This window comes from Cyprinodon tularosa, unplaced genomic scaffold (genome assembly GCF_016077235.1).
Source record: "Cyprinodon tularosa strain WSP-4 unplaced genomic scaffold, ASM1607723v1 ctg894, whole genome shotgun sequence".
In the NCBI taxonomy this organism is placed as follows: Eukaryota; Metazoa; Chordata; class Actinopteri; order Cyprinodontiformes; family Cyprinodontidae; genus Cyprinodon; species Cyprinodon tularosa.
The window spans coordinates 160,952-170,592 of record NW_024039667.1 but is presented as its reverse complement, the minus strand read 5'-3'; positions in this window follow the sequence as shown (position 1 = coordinate 170,592).

Here is a 9,641-nt window from a genome sequence, read left to right as displayed (position 1 = left end):
GTGAGAAAGTTGGTGAACTGTAAAGTGCCTTGAGATGACATGTGCTGTGAATTGGTGCTATATAAATAAACTTAATTGAAAGTTCTTTATGCAGGGGGTGGGTTGGTTCCCCTGGGGGGATTGTGTGTTGGGATTTTTGTAACGTATAAATGTATGTACTGAGGTTGCCTCAGTCTGAGCCTTATCTCTTCATCTGAGGATGTTAGATTAATTTGAACTTTTTTACTTGCAAGAAATGCCTCTGTCTCAGCTTGCTAACTCCAAAGCTCTCCATGGTGTTTCTGTAGAAGGTGGTAAAGATGGGTGGGGGCAGGTGGGCTCATAAATAAACCTTTTGAAATTTTCCCAGTTGTGTCTGTAGTTGTTGCTCATATAAGAGTCTAAGTGACTGTATATTAGTGTTAGGAATCCACTTTGTGTGGGTTGTTTGTGTTTTTTTCTCTCTCCACCACGAGGTGGTGCCCTGTCCTCGCTGGGCCTCCCTGCACACCTACGGTTCATTACTCATTGGTTTATTACTGGAGGAGTATTTGAGCAGTGGGCTGTCACTACCTCAACGCCAGAGTGTTTGCCAGTTTTGGGTACTCTAGCCAAGCTCAGATTAGCAGAGTCTAACCTAGCTGTGTTTCATTGAGTTTAATGTGATTTTGTCTTTGCTCTTCGACAGGAAGCCTTCCTGTGAAAACAATGCCTGGACCTTCTCCCCCTGGAAGGAATTACTGAGAATACACTGAGCAGGGGAAAACCTCCACATGATTCAAGTTCCCAACGCAAATCCAAGTGACAGTCCGCTCCATTACTCCTTTGGGTCCTACGTAAGTCTACCTGTCCGCTCTCCAACGAGTTCCCCCCTTCTCTGGATTACCCCGCACTGACTGGATTCAAGGATTGACACGAGCCCCCTTTAAACGAGATTTTTACTCCAGCGTTATTCAAGTCGCAGTCTAAATTCCTACGGTCCCTGAACTGATCGCTGTGATCTCCCCTTCAGACTTTCCACTTCCGGTTCACCAGTCCACTGAGTTCCAGATCCTACTTCTGTGTACATTACCTCAAATAAACCTGTTAAACTTTTCCCCGTGTTCTCTGAGTGGTGTCTCTGCATGTGGGTCAGATTTCTTAAACCGATCATGACAATTAGTTTCTGCAGTGCAACTTTTATTATTTAAGGTTGATAAACAACAGTAATCCTTATCTGACAACTGACCTTAAAGGTTTCATTCGTGATTTGATTATAGTCCTTGAATACATCTCTCCTGTTTGAAGCTCTCTACACTGACTGTTTCAACCCTTCTGATTCTAGGGAGCTGCAGCATCAGGCCAGCAGTGTTACTGTCTTTGTTTCTGCTTTTACTACTTCTGTCAAGGAGGTTATTTTTTTAGTTTGAGTTTTTGTCTTTCTGTCTGTGTAGAGGATAACTTAAAAAGTTATGAACAGATTTTAATGATTTCTTTTTTTTTTTTTTTATCAAAGGTGCACCTCAGTCCGAGAAACAATCCCATTAATTTTGGTGATGATCCGGATCACCATCTGGATCCAGGAATGTTTTGAAAGATTCTGTGAATCCAGGTATTAACTTAAGGTGGAAGTCACAATATGTGGAGGGAGATGATCTACCTGACAGAGGTCTGTGCTCTTAGAGTAATTTTCTAGCATTGGTATATTTTTATTGTTGAATTAAAGGAAATGTTAACAAATATTTCAAATATATCAGCAAATAAAATATTTTTACTTAATTTGTCTCACATTGGAGAAATTTACCTCTGCATTAAATCCATGTCCTGGGGAGCAGTGTGGGATTAATTGTCTTGCTCAGGGACCCGGGGTGGCAGTCTGTCGGAGTGGGGTCCTAACCACTAGGCACTCCCAGCAAATATGATGTAGACCAGAAAGATCACTCATGTGGTTGTGAATGAGGAAAAGTTTCAAACATAGTTGTTGGTTAAATGGAGAGAAACTAAACAAACTGCAAACCAAACCAATGGGGCCTTAAAGTAAGAAGAGGGTGCAGAGAGGAGGGGCAACGGATGAGCAGTCAACCGTTTATATAATGGTGTATGTAAGGCTGCAGGACCACAGGAAATTATCAAATTGCAATACCGTTGGAAATTGTGATGACAGTTTAAAGCATAATATAATCTTTTTTTTTATCATTAATGCATCCTTGACAATGCAAATATATGAATTCTGAGACAATGCAAAAGTTGTTATAGCGAGCACACGAAACAGTAAAACATCAGGCAAACCAGTGCTTTAGGTGATTATTCATAACCTGGACAATCTCAATAAGCTGCACTACAGACGGATTCCTGCAACTTCTGGATGAACTCATTCAGTAGCCTCAGTAAATTCTTGTTGGAATTATAGCTGTATAAATGAACTGAATTGAACTGGCAAAGGGACATAATGTCAAAGTATGGTGGAACAGAGCATCTGCCAAAACTGTTTTCCCGTCCCCTTTATCTGATGTTCAGCTTCGATGTTTGCAAGAACCGTTTTCATCTCATCAGGCATCAGTTGGATGTCTGAGCAACAGAAACACCTCCGGGCTCTGATCTGTGTAGACAGGGGCGGATTTAGGAAATATGGGGCCCTAGAGAAAGACAGGCAGGGGGCCCTCTGAACTGAGAAGACAACATATAAAACAGACCCATTATACAGATAGAGAAATGTTAATAGAATAGACATCCATTATTTGTTCTAGGTTTTGTCCCTCTCTTCTTGTCCCTTTCTTATTGTTTTCCTCTCTATGTTTTGTACTCAGCTGACTTTTCATGCTGTCTCTAAAGGAATTAAAGATTTTTTCCAAGCACTAAGCTCACTTAGCTGATTGCTCCTTCCTGTGTTCCAAAAAGGCGACGGCCAAAGTAAATAACCCAGTCCTTCTTTCCACTGTACACAAGCCATGATCTACTTATCTGTTTCCATTTTTCATTTGGATGAAATAATAGCTGCATGAATCATGACAGCAGACAAGATAGAGGAGAGCAGGAGGCGGAGTTACCAATCTACTCGCTCTGGAGAGCAGAGTTCGCTGCTTTTAGATGTTGTTGCATTTTGGCTAATGGATTCTTATCAAAAACATAGTTAATGTGCACAAATAAGGAATAGTTGTATTAACCATACATGTAAACAGAGTTTTAAGGGGCCCCAGGAACTTGGGGCCCTCAGCGACTGCCTAGTATTGCCTAATAGTAAATCCCCCCTGTGTGGAGAAGACCAGGGAACGCTGCCTGATGCAGCGGCAGAAATATCAGAATGTTGTTAAACTAGTAAATGAACACGTCTCATCACTATGGATTGATCTTTCTAGTTAGGATTGTTTTTGAATGCAAAGAACATCTAATTGTAAATTTGAAAAACATTTATATGTTAAATAAAAAGAAAAATGCAAACCAGAAATTAACTTTTACAATCTTTTTAATTCCTAAAAGCCTTTTTATTTCAAAATAGTTTTTCATATTTTTATGCTTTTTCTAAGCTTATAGCATACGGACCAGAACCTCCCGCCATAAAAACAGCTTCTTCCCCTCTGCCATAAGACTCATGAACACTATATGTCAGACTCCATAACCTGCCCATGCCATTCACACTGCTGTATTGCACACTGCTCTATTTGCACTACCTTGTACATTTTACTTTTTATATACAGGTGCTGGTCATAAAATTAGAATATCATGAAAAAGTAGATTGATTTCAGTAATTCCATTTAAAAAGTGAAACTTGTATATTATATTCATACATTACATACAAACTCATATATTTCAGATGTTTATTTTGTTTAATTTTGATGATTACAAATGACAACAAATGAAAATCTCAAATTCATCATATCAGAAAATTAGAATATTACTGAAGACCAATAAAAACAAAGGATTTATAGAAATGTTGGCCAACTGAAAAGTATGAACATGAAAAGTATGAGCATGTACAGCACTCAGTATTTAGTTGGGCCTCCTTTGGCCTGTATTACTGCAGCAATGCGGCGTGGCATGGAGTCGATCAGTCTGTGGCACTGCTCAGGTGTTATGAGAGCCCAGGTTGCTCTAATAGTGGCTTTTAGCTCTTCTGAATTGTTGGGTCTGGTGTATTGCATCTTCTTCTTCACAATACCCCATAGATTTTCTATGGGGTTAAGGTCAGGAGAGTTTGCTGGCCAATTAAGAACAGGGATACCATGGTCCTTCAACCAGGTACTGGTAGCTTTGGCACTGTGTGCAGGTGCCAAGTCCTGTTGGAAAATGAAATCTGCATCTCCAAAAAGTTGGTCAGCTGCAGGAAGCATGAAGTGCTCTAAAACTTCCTGGTATGTGGCTGCGTTGACCCTGGACCTCAGAAAACACAATGGACCAACACCAGCAGATGACATGGCACCCCAAACCATCACTGACTGTGGAAACTTTACACTGGACTTCAAGCAACGTGGATGAAGTGCCTCTCTTCTTTTCCTCCAGACTCTGGGACCTTGATTTCCAAAGGAAATGCAAAATTTACTTTCATCAGAGAACATGACTTTGGACCACTCACCAGCAGTCCAGTCCTGTTTCTCTTTAGCCCAGGCAAGACGCTTCTGACGCTGTCTGTGGTTCAAGAGTGGCTTGACACAAGGAATGCGACAGCAGAAACCCATGTCTTTCATACGTCTGTGTGTGGTGGTTCTTGAAGCACTCACTCCAGCTGCAGTCCACTCTTTGTGAATCTCCCCCACATTTTTGAAGGGGTTTTGTTTCACAATCCTCTCCAGGGTGCGGTTATCTCTCTTGCTTGTACACTTTTTTCGACCACATCTTTTCCTTCCCTTCGCCTCTCTATTAATGTGCTTGGACACTGAGCTCTGTGAACAGCCAGCCTCTTTAGCGATGACCTTTTGTGTCTTGCCCTCCTTGTGCAAGGTGTCGATGGTCGTCTTTTGGACAACTGTCAAGTCAGCAGTCTTCCCCATGATTGTGTAGCCTATAGAACTAGACTGAAAGACCATTTAAAGGCTTTTGCAGGTGGTTTGAGTTAATTAGCTGATAAGAGTGTGGCACCAGGGGCCATCAATTTTGAACCTTTTCACAATATTCTAATTTTCTGATATGATGAATTTGAGATTTTCATTTGTTGTCATTTGTAATCATCAAAATTAAACAAAATAAACATCTGAAATATATGAGTTTGTATGTAATGTATGAATATAATATACAAGTTTCACTTTTTAAATGGAATTACTGAAATCAATCTACTTTTTCATGATATTCTAATTTTATGACCAGCACCTGTATATATATTTTTTTATTTATCCATATTTTTTCCTAAGTGTATATATTAGTATATTTTTTGCATGCCTTATATCCCAGTGTTTTTAGAGATTTTTATAATTTTATTTACTATTTCATATATGTTTCATGTTGCACGATTGTACCATAAAAAATTCCTAGTTGTGAACTCCTTCACTAACAATGGCAATAAACCCGATTCTGATTCTGATTCTGATTGCAGATTATATAATCTTGCAGAATGTTAATTTCTAAGGGTTTTATTTTTACTTCTTTATTTAAAGATATATATTTTTGACTTTATTTTAAAGAGAGGATGAAAAAATTTAAAGTTTACAAATTGCATTTGTATCAAACTGCATTTCAAAGATCACATTCTCTTCACTTCTCTAAATATTTCTTTTCTGAGAAATTTGAAAAATTTTTTTGTAAAAATCAAAAGTTGCAAAAATGAAATAAAAGCTGAGAAAACAGCTAAAGTTCCCCTCAAAACATTTTCATGAGTCAAATGTTTTTAAATGTTATTTCAGGATGGACTGTTTTTTCTCTTTTATTGACAAAACATGTTCTTTGTTTGCAACAATAATGGAAGAAGATTCACTCCCTTTCTTCAAACCCTCATCTGTTTCCTCTCTTCTCTTATAAAGTCGCTGTTCTTCTTAGACAGAGGATTTAACACGTGGAGCTGCTGGAAAAGAAGAAGAAATAAAATTAGCTGATGTTCAGATGAAAAGAAAAGAAGTCACTCTGACCTTCAGCTGTTCACTCAGTGGGAATCCAACAGTCTTATATCACCAAACCCAAACATACCACAGTTCCTTTTTCAATGTTGATAAATTATATTTGCTCCAATCTTTGTCTGCATGGAGGGCAAAAAATAAAATATTCTCACACAGAAAGCTGTGCTTGGCTAGAAGCCAGTCAGTCAGTCAATCCTGGAATAAAATTACTACCTGCTGTGTGTCACAGCCAGGTCATCCACTGTGTCCATTCCTTAGTGGTGTCATGTTTTATGAGGTAATGGCAGGATGAAAAAAAGCAGACTAATGCTTTCATGTAGCACATTGAATTTAAAGAGATGTAATAATTAATTTAAAAAAATTCTCGGGAGAGAAAGGACACAGTAGGAATAGAGCTGTTGTATTTCATCATAACAGACTGCCACTGTGGGTCTCTGAGCACAAACGTTAAAGTTATAGGGAAATCATTTTTAAATTTTAAATCATTCTGGCTTAAACATGTATATAAATGTACTCTTTATCAGACCATATTGTCCCAAAAGTTAGAAAATTTCTATTTTAAAAATAATCCTGTCTTAAAATAATTTGGCATTTTTTTCCCCATTATCTTCTGCAGGCCAGTTAGTTATACGTCAACCTGAACACCTAAATTCGGCCAATCACATATCAAAGATCATCTGTCAATCACATTTTTTCGGTCATAGCATCTTGATTCATATGTCGCAGCTAATATACGCAATGGTTGAAATAAGAAACCAGAATCATTTCCTTTCCCAATGAGTTCCATCCCTCTGTTCACGGGGATGGACGTCTGTGTCTTCGGCAGGTGTAGAGCTAACAGAACTGGCAGCAGAACTGGAAGGGCTCAAACATGTACGGCTGGAAGCTGTCTGTAAGACTCATCCACGACCTCCGACACTAAACTCTCCTCCTCTTGCATGTTTCCTCTGTCCGTAGCGTTCCTTGACAGTGTCGTTTCTAAGTCATCAATTTAGTGCTACTTGGTCCCAATGGAATTTCCCATTGGGAACCTACTGCACTAAGTTGCTAACTGGTTAGCAAGATGCTTCCGACAAACCGGCCACAATCAAACTTGGTTGCAAACCTTCCGCCACAACAATCCCACCTTCTTGATAATCGACCAATCACATTCACTTTATTCACTCGTGTAAAGTCGTGCACCACTCTGGAAATGCGTCCGTTGGAACAGTTTCCCTACGACTTCCACCTCCGATTGCTCCCTGGGTGCTGCACCATGGCAGCCCACTGCTCCCCAAGGGGATGGGTTAAATGCAGAGGTAAACTTCTCCAATGTGAGGTCAATAAAGTTTTAATTATTATTATTATTAACAGGATTATTTGAGGATAAAGACCGGGGTGGAAAGGATTTCCAAAAGTTAAGGAAATGTCCCTGACAGGATTTTAAAAATGTTTCTGATCAATAAAGTTATTCATTTTCGAAAGTGGAAAATCATCTAGTTCCCTTCAAAGTGACCAAAGTCTTTATGTTTTGCTTTAGCAGAAAAGATGCAAAAGGAAATTCAGTTTGAGGATGAAGGAGAAGCAAAGTCATTGTGAAGCATTACGTCATCTTCGGCCTCCAACTGTTTGCACTTTTCTGGTGTAATAAAACGTAATAAAACCGTTGTTTTATTGGATCCATTCCTGCAGCGGCTCAAACAATCAGCACACCCAGCAGGTCCTGACCGTTTTTAAATCTAAACACTGCATGAAGCCTTTCCTGAACTTCATCCCTGAGGGGAGTCTGTGCTCCAATATACATCGCAAAACAGCTGGAGTGAAAAGTTAAAAAACTGCATTTAGATGGTTTATGAAGGACTAGTGAGTATTTGTAAAGGTTAACAGACATCCTTTTTTTTCTATATTTTCCATTTGCATATGAAAAACCGTGCATTTTTCCATCCTCCTCACAAGTTTACAATATTTTCTGTAAATTTTGTTTTGCTTTTTTTGTTTTTGTGTCTTGTATTTTTTATTTGTTTTTGCACAGCAGCTTAATAGTTAAAATGATATAAACTTTAACCCATATCTATACAGTTTATGCCAATAATCTCTCGGTGCAGAATCAGCTTTACTCTTTCAGTTTTGTACTTAATAGAAATTTGGCATCAGGTATCATCCAGACGTTTTAAACAGGAATATATCAAAAATAATTTAGCAGAAAATACATGTTTAAAGGCATCAACAAATGTCTCTGATTAGTGTGTGGGAAATGGTTCCATTATATTTCATCTCGGTGAAAGGGATTTACAGCCACATGCATCACGTAAATCACTAATCTAAATTAATCCTCTATAATAGTGGCTAAAATGCCAGAAGTTTCTGGAAATTCCCCACATTTTTTGTCTTGCTACCTCGAATTCACATGGAAAACTTTATGTTTTAAAAATATTATAATAGTTTAATACAGTGGCGGTTCAAGACCAAATGTACCCAGGAGCCAGGAGGGGACCAGTGTGTTTTCATGGGGGGACAGAAAAGCATGAAATAAAAAACAGTGCAAGGGATTCAAATATATTAAAAGAGCTGCATGAAGTGACATTTCTATTTAATTAGGTTTAATTAAAATTCCATGCCTTATTAGGTCAATATACATTCATAATTTAGGAATTTAACATATTTTTGACATAATTTAAATTAAAATATATTTTTAATATAAAATTTTAATTAGAACTCAAGAAAAACTGATAAATTCAGCTCTAAAAAATAGAATACTTTGTTTAAAAAAATACATTTAGCAGATGAAAACTGGGATCCTATCTCAATATCACTAAAGCTATCACCTTATCACATTTAAGCAATTATTTTCACATCATGTGCGCCATCCAATGCAGATCATTGGCTCCATCCACACCTAGTGAAAACTAGTGTAATTGAATGAGTCATATAACGCAAACACTCATTGGTTAGCTAAAGGAAATCATCAGAAACAAGCAGGTGTTTTTCAAACAGTGAACGTGAATTGTCTATGCCATGCTACAATGTCGAATTCAGAAAAAGATGTTGAAATTTCTGAAAGGTCGGATACAGTCAAGAGCATATCGGGAGATATAATTGGCCTTATCTCGAAGAATAAAATATAATAAAAAAAAATAGTCGAAAATTTGAGCTTTAAATTCATATAGTGACATATGGCTGTTTTTTTTTTTAAAAGGTTACTTTATACTTTTATACTTTAAGTAGTTTGTGGAGCACATACTTTTTCACTTTTACTTGAGTAAAGGTGTCAAGTTGATACTTGAACTTTTACCAGATTGTTTTTAAACTGCAGTATCTATACTTCTACTCAAGTAACAGATGTGTGTACTTTTGACACCACTGGCGCATACCATCATTAGAATTTCTCTGAGTATTATGTCTTCAGTACAGGGGCCATAATAGGGGCCAGGACTTGATCTACAGGGGCACTGGCCCCCATTTTTAAATATATAGTTGTTTTTGTTGTTTTGTGTCTTTTTAGGATCAGCCGCTCATCCAACGCGCGTGTGTTCTGGTGACGCAAGACCAGACTTTTCTAAATCGTCAGGGTAAAATGACGGCCTTTGTTTTTTATATAGCAATTAATTGGTGGCTATTAATTATTAATAGCTATTGTAATATCTTCTTTAAGAAGTGATAAAT